The sequence below is a fragment of the Hypomesus transpacificus genome, chromosome 19, assembly GCF_021917145.1.
Source record: "Hypomesus transpacificus isolate Combined female chromosome 19, fHypTra1, whole genome shotgun sequence".
Lineage (NCBI taxonomy): Eukaryota > Metazoa > Chordata > Actinopteri > Osmeriformes > Osmeridae > Hypomesus > Hypomesus transpacificus.
This window is the reverse complement of record NC_061078.1, coordinates 1,713,640-1,729,209: the sequence shown is the minus strand read 5'-3', so window position 1 is coordinate 1,729,209 and position 15,570 is coordinate 1,713,640.

The window sequence follows — 15,570 nt, the reverse complement described above, 5'->3', positions numbered from 1 at the left end:
GAGTGTGTGATCACGTTCCCATCATTCCTGACCTGCCCGCCAGGACCAGAGCCACAGAGCTGCTGCAACAGGGAAAGCGCCGGACCTCTAACACACTGCAGTCTGAGAGACAGGCTAGGACTCAGCCATCTAACTCACTGCAGTCTGACAGACAGGCTAGGACTCAGCCATCTAACACATTGCAGTCTGAGAGACAGGCTAGGACTCAGCCATCTAACTCACTGCAGTCTGACAGACAGGCTAGGACTCAGCCATCTAACACATTGCAGTCTGAGAGACAGGCTAGGACTCAGCCATCTAACACATTGCAGTCTGAGAGACAGGCTAGGACTCAGCCATCTAACACACTGCAGTCTGAGAGACAGGCTAGGACTCAGCCATCTAACACACTGCAGTCTGAGAGACAGGCTAGGACTCAGCCATCTAACTCACTGCAGTCTGACAGACAGGCTAGGACTCAGCCTTCTAACCCACTGCAGTCTGAGAGACAGGCTAGGACTCAGCCATCTAACACACTGCAGTCTGAGAGACAGGCTAGGACTCAGCCATCTAACACACCACAGTATGAGAGACAGGCTAGGACTCAGCCATCTAACTCACTGCAGTCTGACAGACAGGCTAGGACTCAGCCATCTAACACACTGCAGTCTGACAGACAGGCTAGGACTCAGCCATCTAACCCACTGCAGTCTGAGAGACAGGCTAGGACTCAGCCATCTAACACACTGCAGTCTGAGAGACAGGCTAGGACTCAGCCATCTAACTCACTGCAGTCTGACAGACAGGCTAGGACTCAGCCATCTAACCCACTGCAGTCTTACAGACAGGCTAGGACTCAGCCATCCAACACACTGCAGTCTGACAGACAGGCTAGGACTCAGCCATCTAACACACTGCAGTCTGAGAGACAGGCTAGGACTCAGCCATCTAACACACTGCAGTCTGAGAGACAGGCTAGGACTCAGCCATGTAACACACTGCAGTCTGAGAGACAGGCTAGGACTCAGCCATCTAACACACCACAGTATGAGAGACAGGCTAGGACTCAGCCATCTAACTCACTGCAGTATGAGAGACAGGCTAGGACTCAGCCATCTAACACACCACAGTATGAGAGACAGGCTAGGACTCAGCCATCTAACATACTGCAGTCTGAGAGACAGGCTAGGACTCAGCCATCTAACTCACTGCAGTCTGAGAGACAGGCTAGGACTCAGCCATCTAACACACTGCAGTCTGACAGACAGGCTAGGACTCAGCCATCTAACACACTGCAGTCTGAGAGACAGGCTAGGACTCAGCCATCTAACACACTGCAGTCTGACAGACAGGCTAGGACTCAGCCATCTAACACACTGCAGTCTGAGAGACAGGCTAGGACTCAGCCATCTAACACACTGCAGTCTGAGAGACAGGCTAGGACTCAGCCATCTAACACACTGCAGTCTGAGAGACAGGCTAGGACTCAGCCATCTAACACACTGCAGTCTGAGAGACAGGCTAGGACTCAGCCATCTAACTCACTGCAGTCTGACAGACAGGCTAGGAGACAGTGACTTGGGTTAGGATAGCTTTGGCCTCGGGGCACTCTTTACGGAGGCTTTTACAGTAACCTCAGTCAGAAGCTTAGAGGCTCCAGAACAGTCTGTAATCCCTTATCGATCCAGGGGTTTCATCTGAAGTGTCAATGTGTACATTTAAAAAGGCGATCATCCCTCAGATCGTTTTGTTGCCATCGAAAGACATTTAGTCGTTTTTATTGGTGCTGGAAATGGGTTTGGGGCCCAAGGGCACCGTCCATTTTAAGCTATATTAAATGTTTTGAAAGGTCATTTAGGGAAACGATAATGTCGTTCTCATTTTCCAGTGACATTCAGTCACGTATATTTGGTGAACAACAACACAGAGCCTGTTCCTGCTAACGATCCGGACTCGGGTGTTTTGTATTTTAGTTTATTAGATTTGCAAACATTGTCATTTTAATCCTCTCGAAAAACACAGGGTCATAACACCGGAGTGATATCAAAACCGGGATCGCTTTGGATCGGCGAGCTCATATCCCGGGCTCATTAGCATATTGAGTTGCGAGTCTTTCGCAGAGGTCACGTCTATTTCTCACTCCGCCCGGAGCGCTGCACAAGAGACGCGGAGAGAAGGAGGTATGAAATATGCAGGAGTGGAGGCCGGTGAGCGGATGTGTGTGCTCACCCTGCATCCTGCTCGTATGGATCGGAGGAGGCTTGTGTCAGCGAGACGCTGGCAGGTTGACAGACAGGCAGGAAGGATTGTGGGAATCTCGGGGGACGCATCCGTCTTCAGAGTCAAAACACTCAAACATTTAAGGAAGGACCGAGTTTGCATTGTTTAAACTTTGTGTTGCTATGACTCTAGGCTTCTTGGACACGCACAGGAACACACGCACAGAAAAAACACGCGTAGAATCACACGCGCAGACTCTGGCAAATGCACACTCCCATCTGTGCTGTCTTTCTGAAACACCCAATTCTTTCCCCTCCAAATACACACACACACACAGTGCTTCATTAAAATCATACTTGGTCTCACAACGGGCAAATCTGACATGCATTAAACATTGCTCTTAATGAACGCGACCGAATGGATGCCAGCTTGCTTTGATCTAGATTAAGGATTTCCAGAAATAGTTATTCATAATTCCTTCCTCCGCTTTTGTGTGTCACTGAGCTGGAGGTGGGCCTGGCTGGGTGCTCGCAGCTTGGCTCCGAGCTGGAGAGACTGAGGTCTCCAGGTCTGCATTGAGAACCACTGTTGCGCTCCGCTGTTCCCTCCGCCCCTCACGTGGAGGGGTGGTGTGAGGCCAGGCCATCTGCCTGCCTCCTCTCAGGGCCGGGGCCAGACACCCGGACCCAACTCAGTCAACAAGACGCATTCAAAGCACCGGAGCAGGGAGAATTCATTGGGGGGGGGGTGAGAGAAGGAGGAGGAGATGTAATCAGGCTGTCCTGCTGGAGAGGGAGTGGAGGGGCAAGCCAAGGGCCTAGCTGAAAGACTAATGCCGCTAATAGGGGTGGAGAGAGGGGAAATGAGAAGCTAAGCGCTAATGGCTTGGGAGGTTCTCCAGCAGCTGCTTGTGTCTGGAGCGAGGCCTGGTCTCCCAGGGCGAGCAGGCCAAGAAGCCCCCCGACGAGGAAGAGCAGAGATGACGGCCTCCAACCTGGGTCGCTGAGGGTCCTCGCTAGCTGCTGCCGGAGAGCTCCATGAAATCTTAATGACATGCCCTTTCTCTCTCTTCCCCTGCCCCCATCCTCTCTGCCCTACCTCTGGGCTCCCAATCACCCGACACCAGACCAGTGCCGGCAGAAGTAATGCCCATGTACTTAACCACTGTCACCTTCTTTCACTTCCCTTTCACGTTTATCCTCCTTCCCAGCCAGACTAAGTTCCCCCAGCAGCACCCTGACATGGGAAGATTGAGCCTGGCCCATCAAGGGGGAATGGATGTTAAATATTAATATATGTATTAACCTCAATACTTTAGTAGAGCCACACACACACACACCTTCTTCACCACGGATGGTGGATCTGACTTCTGGTCTCTGGGATTGAGGGATAGTGTTTATCATTTATTTACCACACGCAAGTGTAGCCTGAGGAAGTGAACTTTCAAAACACACACACACACACTTTAAAAAGCAATGTCAACAGACAGAGGATCAGTCTTCGGCCCATCTGCTGAGTGTGTCACTGCTTCAGGCACCAAGACACCTTCACACACACACACACACACACACAGCGCGCACACACATGCACACACATGCACACAGCACAAGCAGACACAGACACACACTCACTCACACTGACACACTTACAGACTCTCAGCACAATGCACACACAGCATATACGATGGCACATACGTCCATACATAGACGAGAACAGTCTGTCATGTTCAGCTGTTCCTTCCCCTCACAACTCCGACAGCATGAGTGTGACATGGAAGGACTACCATCCTCCCAGCCTGTCGCTGTGAAGGAGTCAGTGGTACCATCCTCCCAGCCTGTCGCTGTGAAGGAGTCAGTGGTACCATCCTCCCAGCCTGTCGCTGTGAAGGAGTCAGTGGTACCATCTTCCCAGCCTGTCGCTGTGAAGGAGTCAGTGGTACCATCCTCCCAGCCTGTCGCTGTGAAGGAGTCAGTGGTACCATCCTCCCAGCCTGTCGCTGTGAAGGAGTCAGTGGTACCATCCTCCCAGCCTGTCGCTGTGAAGGAGTCAGTGGTACCATCCTCCCAGCCTCGTCGGGGCTTACGGTAGTGCTGCTGCGACTGCCTCCGGCAGTGGTCTGACCAGACACTCAAACTCAACACACGCCTGGTCTGTGTGCACTCCTGCTAACAACTCATGAACAGGGCTGAAATATGCCACACAAAATATATACAGCTCTAGGAAAACTGGAGAGAACACTGCACCTTTTTTTTTTTTTTTTTAAGTTGAGAAGGACAATTTTGAGTGAGGAATGGAAGGGGGAAATGTAAGAGGCCTCTGCAAAAAAGAAAAAGGTGCAGTGGTCTCTATTTTTTCCAGAGCTGTATATTCTGAACTATTTATAGCTGCCTTACCTCAACTACAGCAGCCATGTCTTTCAACCAGAAGTCATTTGCCTCTTCAATTAAATGCTGTCCACAGTTATATCTCAAGATATGTCATTAAGCAAGCAAATCACTTTTCGGAGAGATGGTTAGATTTGAAGAGGTTATAATGTAATCAGCCTTTTTTTCCAGACAATTAAAACATGTCCATTCTTTGGTAAAGCTATTGAACAAACAGATTCTGGCCATTGTGTCTACATGTTGTTTGGAGATAAGATGCAGCAGGTTGTAATTTCATGCCCACTAAGCATTTAACTATAGATCTGACCAGAGATAAAGATGTCTTTCATTGGCTGATATTGATCCCCCTGGTCTTTGTCAATTTCATTAGTCACAACTATCAACCTCCTCTTGAAAGTCAATATGTCCTGATGGTAGCTAACCTGGGGCCTGCATCATGTTTGTTCATACTGATCCTCATCTGTTCTCCCTCTCATCGGTTTTATTTGTCCACTCCTCCATCCATCCACCCCTCCAACCATCCAACCATCCACCCCTCTATCCATCCACCCACTCCTCCATCCATCCAACCATCCACCCCTCCAACCATCCACCCCTCCAACCATCCACCCACTCCTCCATCCCTCCAACCATCCACCCCTCCAACCATCCACCCCTCCAACCATCCACCCCTCCAACCATCCACCCAACCATCCACCCAACCATCCATCCACCCATCCATCCTTCCTCCACCCATCCATCCATCCATCCATCCATCCAGGTTCATCAGTTCATGGGTTATTCTCTGTAATCTCACGTGTCTGCTTGAAAGGTCATAGGCTCCCATCTGGCTAAGCCCTCTAATCACATCTCCAGGAAACCTCTGGCTTGAGCTGACTTCTGACGGTGACGCACCTCAAGCCTCTGCTATTCTCACTCATGTCAATAAAGGAGCGGACTAGCCCAGTCAGGTGGCGTGTGCTGGCTCGTAAGCAGTGCGCTCAGGTGTCGTACAGTGTGCTGCATGTAGTGACAAACAGAAGCCATTTGGCAAGGATATAGTGAATAATACATGTGGCTGTGTTGCTGAATGTTTCCTCTCCGTAGAAGGTGCCTCTCACAAGAGACTTGTAGAGAGCCGGTAACATAAAAGGATGTCTTGTTGTTGTGTGTTGTTTGTGTGTGTGTGTGGTTTTCTTGTGTGTGTACGTGGGTGTGGCGTGTTCGTGTACGTGGGTGTGTGTGTGTGTGATGGTTGGTTGCAGCTAATGATGTGTGACTGTGGAACAGGAGAACATGGGGGGACTGGAGAGGGCTATTAGAGTAGAGTAAACAGTCAGGGTCCTGAGTTCTGCTGCAGGCTGCAGCACTGCCATTTTATGTACTTACAGTGCTAATGAAATTACTGCTACTGTAATTTACTATGACTAAGAAGGCACATGGTGTCTGTGTGAGACTGTGCTTTAACACGGTTTCTAGGACCATGTTTTACCTGATTTCTGCAGTAGTGTGCGTGTGTGTGTATGGTGGTGTTTGTGTATGGTGGTGTGTGTGTATGGTGGTGTGTGTGTATGGTGGTGTGTGTGTGTCCACACCCTCTGTGTGTGTGTGTTTGACCTTAAAGCTAATATCCCAGACGGCCTTTCTGCCTTTCCTCACAGACATACAAACACACCAACATACTGGATGTTGTTGATAAAAAATAAAAAAAAAAGATCAACATGATTAGCCAAAGCTGTGGGGCAGATATATGTCACAGCTCCTCGCTTCCCAAGACTCCAAACCCTGAGCTCAGCTGCGACTGAGTGAGTCCTCACCTGGAGACGACCAGGTTAGAGGAGGCCTATGTGGGACTCCTGCGTCAGAGACAGTCTGGGCTACTAGCCTTAACCCTTCCCCTAGCGTGGCGCAGGTCCAGTCATCGCCTTATTATTAGCTCTAACCCTAACCCAGCTAACCTTCCAAGGGACTTACCTCGTGTGGGGACCGGTAATTAAATCTCCGAGAAGCCAGGGCCCTTAATAAACTATGACAGGACAGGTTGGTCTGTGTGAGTAGCCCGTGACCTAGAGACCTGTGTGTGTGTGTGTGTGAGAGAGAGAGGGTCCCACTGACAGGGAGGTCTTGGCTCCAGGGGCAGGGGGGCTTCAGGGGGCAGACACCTGTCTCCAGCCCAGGGAGAGGTCATCTCCCGGGGGTGTGGGAACAACTGTGGCCCAGCATCCCTGGAGCTAGCTACACTAGCTATGTACAGCTATAGTGGTGGTGGGAGCTAATACCGCTCTTGAATTCTTACTACCATGGACTTCATGGCCAAAGGTGATATGTAAAATGGTGATAGGCTAGCCATTGATTCTTAATAGAAAAAGTGTGCTTTATACTCAAGTGATGGTTGTGAAACGACATTTTAATCAATTTCTTTGTTCCCTTCTAGCTTTTTCAATGCATCAGGGCTCTAGCTGCAGAACTGTAATTTAGGTTATTCAAGTGGAAATACTGTAGTTATGGTAAATGGGTTTGAACTGCACAGTAGGAGAGATGAACTCTGCTACAGCATCTGTTTCATTTTACATGATTAATTCACTTTTTCGTTTTTTAAGAGTCTCCACGGTAAAATACATGGAGGATGGACAGATAAACGGATGGATGAAGGGGTGTGCGGGTGGAGGGATAAATGTATGGTTGGACAAGTTGATGGATGACAGACAGGTGTGGTTGATGGACAGCAGAACACTGGCCTGTTTTTTGATGCTGGACTAAATAAATTACACAACAGCTTATTTGGATGTCCATTTGCATATGGACAAACAAATGAGGTCCAAGTTGAGTGTATATGTGTTTGCTGTTGTGTGTGTGTGTGTGTGTGTTTTTGTGAGCCCTGGCCTGGTTTCACAACCATCCCAGGCCAGATAGCCCAGAGCATCAGTCTGAGGGCTGTGACACAAGGTCTACAGCAATGAAGCACAGCAGTACCATGACTTCCAGTCCCAAACTACCCTGAAATCGATCTAGATTTAACTGAGCGTTTATATTCCCTCCATATGTCACACGATGAAGCTGTGCATGAATGCTACCCTGCAACATCCTCACGGCTGTGACCCTCCTTCGGGCTCAAGGCTCCATTGATAAACAACAGAAATAGACGGCATTCATTTTCCTGTGATTTAGTGATTTGTTTTTGTTAAATAACAATAATATAATCTCAGAAACCCCCTCAGAACAATAAAGCTCAACTGACCTGAATTCTAATCGCGTGATTGCATATTCATGTGGAACAAAACCAGCCATTATGTGTGAGTAACTAGCACTAAATTAGACGTATTGTTCTGTGTCTGTGGGTGTAATTACCTTTAACATAAGAAACCTTTGTTGGGTGTCTGTTTGATGTAGCCTCTCCATGTATTTATGGGGCTGTGGAAATACTCAACAATGGATCATTTGCGGATCTACATGTGAATGTGTTGCTGTGCCTGTAAGCCCCCAGGGTGGGGCTGGTTTGGCCAGCACTACAATGAACACAAATCCAATGTCAGATCATCATCCAAAACTCAGAATCCCACGTACTTCAAAACGATTGAACAAACGCCTCGGTGCCCAACCTAACCCAAACAAAGCCCTACTATAGACACCTTCAGCCATATCAAGTGCTTAAGTGCATCTACAGCAGTCCTCGTTTCAAAGAACACACAACATTCATTATTGAGTCTCGGGATCGGAGATGTGTTGCCATGTCCTCTGACAGCCCCTGCAGATGCTTTCTCATGGCATGGAGGAAATGACAACATGATTGGCCACACCGACATCAAGCCCTTCTGAGATAGCAGTCCCAATAAATCCTACGTCTACTTCTACTACATATGTGCATAGACGGATAACTTGTGAAATGTTATGAGTTTGAGTCTGGGTCTTGGGCTAGTCTAGGTATGTAGGTCGTAGATGAAAAATGCAGCCCACATAGTATAAATAGAGAGAGAGGCATGGGTAAGAATGACGGTAATGGACAGACTGCTGCAGACGAGAGGAGGGCACAGGGGGAGGTATGGAGTGAGGGATGGTTGCAGGCTCGGTTCGGGGTGTGACAACGGGGTGACTTGACACTTGGACAGGCTGTGTGAATGCCACATGTGTGTGGCCGTGGGCACCAGTGCCTCTCTCTCTCTCTCTCTCTCACACACAGATACCCCCTCTGAGCAGCTGTGTGCAGCTCACAATACCACGCTCTGTGCCACTGGGTGTGGGTGGGTGGGTGTGTGGTGGAGGGTGTGTGAGGAGTACTGGTATCACTTTCTCTCTTTTCACTTTTCTGTCTTGCCTCTTTGTCTTTTCTCTTTCTTTAAGAGCTCAGTCAGTGTGTTGGGTGAAGCCACCAGGCCCAGCTGTCAGCCGTGTCCCAGCGAGACTCACCCTCCCCAGCCAGAACTGCAGCCGTGTCCCAGAGAGACTCACCCTCCCCAGCCAGAACTGCAGCCGTGTCCCAGTGAGACTCACCCTCCCCAGCCAGAACTGCAGTCGTGTCCCAGCGAGACTCACCCTCCCCAGCCAGAACTGCAGCCGTGTCCCAGCGAGACTCACCCTCCCCAGCCAGAACTGCAGCCGCGGGGCATCCCAGGCTCCTACAGTACGGAAGTTACAGTTACAAATCAAATCCGATTGATTTGTAGAGCCCTTTTTTCTTTTACAAGCGATGTCACAGAGGGCTTCACATACGCCCACAGACCTGCACCTGAACCAACCTCAACCCCTCAAGAAAGACGAGGGAAACGGATCAAAAATGGAAAGAAAGATTGGGAGGAGCAATTCAGTGAGTTAGGTTGAGGGTTGAGGTTGGCTGAGGGGCAGTTCTATGGGCGTATGTGAAGCCCTCTGTGACATTGCTTGTAAAAGGGGCTCTACAAATACGTTTGATTTGAGTTACACCACTGGGTGACCCCTCATCATTCCACAGCGGTGACCAAACTAACATGCATCTTGGCACATGGGCGTTTGGTATCATCTTTAATGGGAACGTTTGTAGCTTTTACACAGATGGCGTAAGTTGGTTGAGGAAATGGTGGTTGGTTTTCTTGTAGTTGTTGAAACTTATCTGATGTTGCGGCCTGGCTGCTGCCCGGTCAGAGGCGAGCCTGGCTCAGATACACGACGACGTTTTGTTGTTGAGACAAAGAGACACTCGCTCCCCAAGGCACTTTATAATTTTATGCGCATAACAAAAGGAAGCCGCTTCAATCCCTCACCATACTGCGTGAATATCTCCTTATTAAAACACAATTATGCACATTATTCAATCAAATTAGCATCCCTCCATTGCCTGTTGTCTATTAGTCACATCAGACAGAGTTTTAAAAGACCTGTGAATGCGGGCTGGAATTAACCAAAGTGATTATTCTCTCCCTGATAGTCAATCACTGTGGTATTAAACAGTGCCTCGCCCTAATCAAATCATCACCCCCTCTGCATTCTAAACCAGCCATTTAAAGAAAGGAAAACGCTGAGATTTCTATCCATCATTAGCTAGCCATCATTAGCTAGCCATTAGCTCAGATATCCCCTCCTAATCTCTAAGAGGCCTAATAATCGTCTCTCTTAAAGACAAAAACGCTGATTGACCAAAACGCTCTTCATTACGGAGGCCGTGACTCCCAGAATGCTAAAAGGGAGCGTGTGGGTTAGCTGACATTCTCTCTCTAATGAAATAAGTGAAGGACTTTGTTAGCTTTTCCCAGAGAGCAATAGAAAGAGCGGGCAGCCGGTCTGTGTCGATTGTCTGCCTTGCCTGCTGATTACAGACCCTGAGCTACCTGTTAAAGGAAAGAGGCAGGGGAGGCATGACAAAGGGTGGTGCGCGTGTAAAGAGTAGTTGTGTTGAGGGATGGAGATGAAGGAGACAGAGAGGGTGGGGGGAAGGGGGGAGTGGGGAGATGTGGGGAGACTGGGGGGGGGGGGGGGGGAGACAGGTGGGGGCCTGGCTGTGTGCCTGTCTGGGGAGACTTGGACTTGGGGCAGGGCCCGTGACAGAGACAGGCTGTCTGCCTCTCCCTCTAAGGACTTTAGGGAGGCAGAGACACTGAGAGGCTCAGGTCTAGACCACAGCAGCTTACAGATGGGGGTTTTGACGAGGAACCCCCCCCCGCATGCACACACACACACACAGCTCTGTAAGCCTACCCTAAACACACACACACACGCACGGCAGTGGGAAACACAACCACAGTCTCGCACACATTCGTGAACACACACACACACGTGTGGTGACCTGCACTTGCCACACTGGAGAAAGGTCATGACCAATCAAATCAGTGCAATTTCACCTTCTCTTCCGGTGTCTCTGTAAGCAGAGCTAAATGCATTAAAGGGAGTGAATCCCATGTGCCTCTCTTTGTGTGTGTGTGTCTTGGTCAGCATGGAGACTGGAGGTGATTGGCTGGTCTGTGCAACGTGCTGATAGGCTGATGTCCCTCCCAGTTCAAACAGAGGTCTAATCAGACACTCTCACAGGCTACCTTGTTCAAACACAACTCTGATCGGGCAAACACAGCCGTCTGTTTGTGTGTGTGTGTGTGTGTGTGTGTGTCATGCAGTCCTGAAGAAGTTTGTATTATCAGTACACTGTGAGATGGGATGTTCTGCCGGGCATGAATTCGTACTGGTTCATTGTCTTCTGCTGCATCTATGTAATTGTCATTCTGTTACATCGCACAGCCTCCATAAAACTGTTCCACAGGCTATCTCTCACCAGTGCCCACGTTTATGAGTGTAGTCTTAACAGACGTGACTCCTTTCAATTCAGAACTCAGCAGTGAGCAAAGACTATGTCCAATTATAGCTTGTTAGACCATCATACACTCTCTCTCTCACACACACACACACACACACACCCCAAATGGCTGTGTTAGTCTGTCCCCAACTGTTGATGGGGGTAACACTGAGGTCATGGATATGGCCAAAAGAGAACCTTTCAGCCTCGAACAAACAGTCCCTCATAGTTTCAGTGGTTTAATAGCCAATTAAATCGATCTCTTCTCCACTTTCTGCCCGCACTGTCTCTCTCCCTCTCAGCATGTTGTTTGTTTCCAGCGCCATGTTGCTGTTTCTCTGTCCTCCTCTTTCTAGACATCTCTACGTTCTCTTCCGCCTTCTTCCCCTGCCCTTATATGGGCATGCCCCTCCCCCTTCCTGACAGCCCTTCCCACTCCAGATAAACGTACCTCTATTCAGTTAATCCAGCTCATTTATTCACAGTAGTTATTTGTTTTGTTGGTACCGTGTGTGTTCCTTTGTATGTGTGTGTGTGTGTTCCTATGTGTGTGTGTGTCTAAGCTTAATTTAATAGGGCATGTATGGCAGATGGTTTATTGTGACTTTCGCTTTAGGACCCTGTTTGGGGAACGATACGACAAATCACAAAAGTAAATAAAAAATCTAAAGGTAAACACATGGGTGCATTACTTATTAATTTATTGAAGTATTATTAGAGTTAATGTGTTTTTGTGATCTGTGGCTACAACTTCCGTTTGAGCCGGTGTATCAACATACAATCCAAGACCCTAGAGGATTTGTAATGGAACAAGGATAATAGTGTTGACACTGTCACATACTTAACATATCTGTTGAGAAAGCATAAGTGGTTGTTCATTGTATTCACATTTAGCCCAAACGACTGTCGGTTTTAGAAATAGTTAGCTTTAATACTTCAGATTTATAAACGTATCTTTTCCATGGTTCCCTTCACTATTTCAGCTCTGTGTTAGGAACATCTGGCCTGCCCTCCCCTTGCTCCATTGTCTAAGCATTGCAAACCGTAGCAAACCTCAGTAAAGATCATGTTAGTGCTACATAATTGGATTATGGAACCTTTCCTTTCTAACTGAGAGATGGCATTTATTTTTGTTTGTGTCTCTCGGTGTGTGGGTGTGTGGGTGTGTCTTTTATGATCTTTCTATGAAACCGGTCTCTTTTGGGGCCCCAGAGATGGAGACTGGCCCCCAGGGTATAATCCTTATCACTGTTGGGGCAGAAGTGTGTGTGTGTGTGTTTTGGAAAGGGGCGGGAGGGCAGGAAAGTCTGGGACACATGGCTTGGGGGCAGACCCCTTAGTCGCTGTCTGCAGACATATGGGAGGGTCGATGACTTTCTCTCATCCAGCCTCTGGAGAGAGACAACAGGCGTGTGCCTTGGACAGAGAAATATGACCTCCTCTGGGGAAGAGGGGGGGGGGGGGAGGAAGGAAGGGAGGGAGGAGAGGAAGAGAGCAGGGAAAAGAGGAGAAGAGAGGGGAAGAGAGCAGAGTTAATCCCCCTCTACTGTGCTTCTATTCCGCTGAGGTTAATTAGAGATAATCAGACAGAGGCTGTGTTCTGCTACACTGCTAACTCGTTAGCATTAACCCTCATCCCTTTGTCTTCTACCCAACATGGTTGTGTTCCTTCCTCGCATCTTCTCTTCTTTACTCCGCTAGTGTTGTTCTCAGAAACACAAAAGAATCACCTCGGAGATGGTTGTCTCACTCCGGAAATGTCTTTCTGCAATGAAAAATAAATAAATCTTCCTCCCAATTACATGGCGTGTCATTCAGAAAGGGATGATTTGATTTGTTGTTTTGAGAAAAATGCTATTGGAAATAATCTGTGTGTCATTGCTTGTCAGAGTGAAGGACATGTGAATGTACTAGATCCAAAGAAAAGTTTTAGCTTGATGAATCATTCTTTTTTCCTTCCAACTGAGTAAACTACTTAGAGTGTAGGGCTGAAATATTGATTCTGTTTCTTCTGACGATGATGTATTATCTGTATGAACTGGTCAGTGTAACTATCCAGTGTAAATGTCTAAGAACTTCACTGCATGTGTATCTAATTTTACATGATAAATCAAAAGATTGATGTCATAATATTAGTGGGTTTTCACTGCGCTGCCGTTTGACTGCTGGTACAGGTTAAATGCTCTAAGGGCTTTATGGGTGTGTGTGTGTGTGTGTACCTGTATTTATGAACCATGTGGCGCGTCTGACACAACCAGCTGGTCCCCACTTCATCCAGACATCTGAGGACAGACCATTAGTGTGTGTGTGTGTGTGTGTGTGGTCATGCAATTCTATGGTACATCAATTATATATTAGCTCCACTCTCCCGCATTTAGCAGTTGGTTTCACCTGAATTACTCATTCAGCTGGGAGGCACTGACGCACTGATGACATCATCATCCATAACGTCTTCCCACTCCTCCGTCCTATTGGACGATCACACCCCAGTGACGGCGGAACCAGCATTGGTTTCAGAACACTGTACTGTGCCGAAAGACGTTGAGTCTTGGTGCATGACTAAGATATAGAGCCAGGGTCAAAAGGAAGAAAGGAAATGGAGGGGGGGGAGGGATGGAGAGCCTTGTCCCTTTACAAGAGCATCGATCAGTGTCCCTCGATAGGTCAATACTGTCCCAGTACACATCTGTGTGTGAGCAGGCTGTCACAACATGAGACTGATGCTGCAATAACCTGGTTACCCAGCCGTCCTACACCACATCCTGCTCTATGGTCATGGACTAACGGCCTTTACTGGACAGCACAGGGACTGGTGGAGCCAGAGTGAACTGAGAACCCAGTATGAAGGCTGTATCTACAGTTCAGTCAAGACAATCACGTATTAGATTTGAGCATTTATTGTTACATGACATGGACATGTAGGTTTACTTTGGCGGAGTGGATGATCTAAGGGAAGCACTCCCTGCCTCCTCGATGCAACACATACATACATGACATATGAGGCAGGGAGCAATAGAGATATAATCCCCCTGTTGGATAGATACACAGACAGCATGGGGGAGAAGGGGACGGTGGAGGGTGGCAGCAGCACTGATCATACAACGACCGGGGTGAGTGTGTGCATATCCGCGCGTCTTTTAAAGGCGCCTTATCGGACGTGGCCCAATGGATATGCGCTGCTTCATGGGTGTGGTAGTGGGAGGAGTAAGGAAGGTGGAGTAAGACGCCTTACGTCCCCGATCACTGACTGACACGCGCTGCCCGATTGCCCTGCCAGAACTAGCTGCGCTTATTTTGTTTGCACAGAGGGCCAGGTATAGCTCGTCATAGTGGTTAGAGTCACTTGACTAGAGCACTTGTATTGTCATAGGTCGCACGTTCAAATCCCCCTTGTGTTAAGTTATCTGGTCAAATTAAAATCCCACTCATTGTAATTCAAATATACTCAGGCAAGTGAGACTGTTTCTATCGAAGGGCCATCAGGCATCTGAATGGACATTGATTCACTTCATACTAGTCACTTTACACACTGTCACTTTCAGCTACTGGTTGCACTATCAGTAATATTGCACTATTGTACTTCACTGTACTTCACTTAGTTTGGAACAGGTTTATAGGGTTAGCAATAGGTTATTTTGTGTATTTAGGGTTTAGTATATTGTATTTGTATATTTATCTGTATATTTAGGAGGTTTACTTATTTAAGCTTAGCATAGATGTAATGTATGTTCTGTGTATTTATATGTTGTGTTATGCCAGGTGCTTGCGTTGTCTTGTCTTAAGAATGTTAGTGCCAAGTCTGACCTTGTGTTGTTCTGTGCATCTGACAATAAAAGACTTGAACTTGAACTGTAGACTCATCCAGGAAACTTTCACGGCAACATTGATATAATAGCGCCTGCATCTCTCACGGGTGTGTGACCTCTGAGGGGGCGAAGGGTGGAAGTCTGCCGCGAGGGAGGAGGCAAAGACACGCACCCTGCCCCCCAGAGCTGACCCCTGGCTAGAGACATACTGATACACCTCCTCCCCCCTCTTCCTCCCGCTCCCTCTCCACACCTGAGGGCTAAGCAGCTGCTCTGTGCATGGTAACTGGCAATTCTGCCCTGCTGGCACGCTGCAGCACTGCTGCAGGCATCGAGCGCAGAGGACCAGTCTACACAGGCAAAAATGGGCCTGCTTTCCTTACATCAACTTTGTTTGAAGATGGAATATGAGATACTACTATCTTCTGTCATCGCTCAGTTTTGTTTT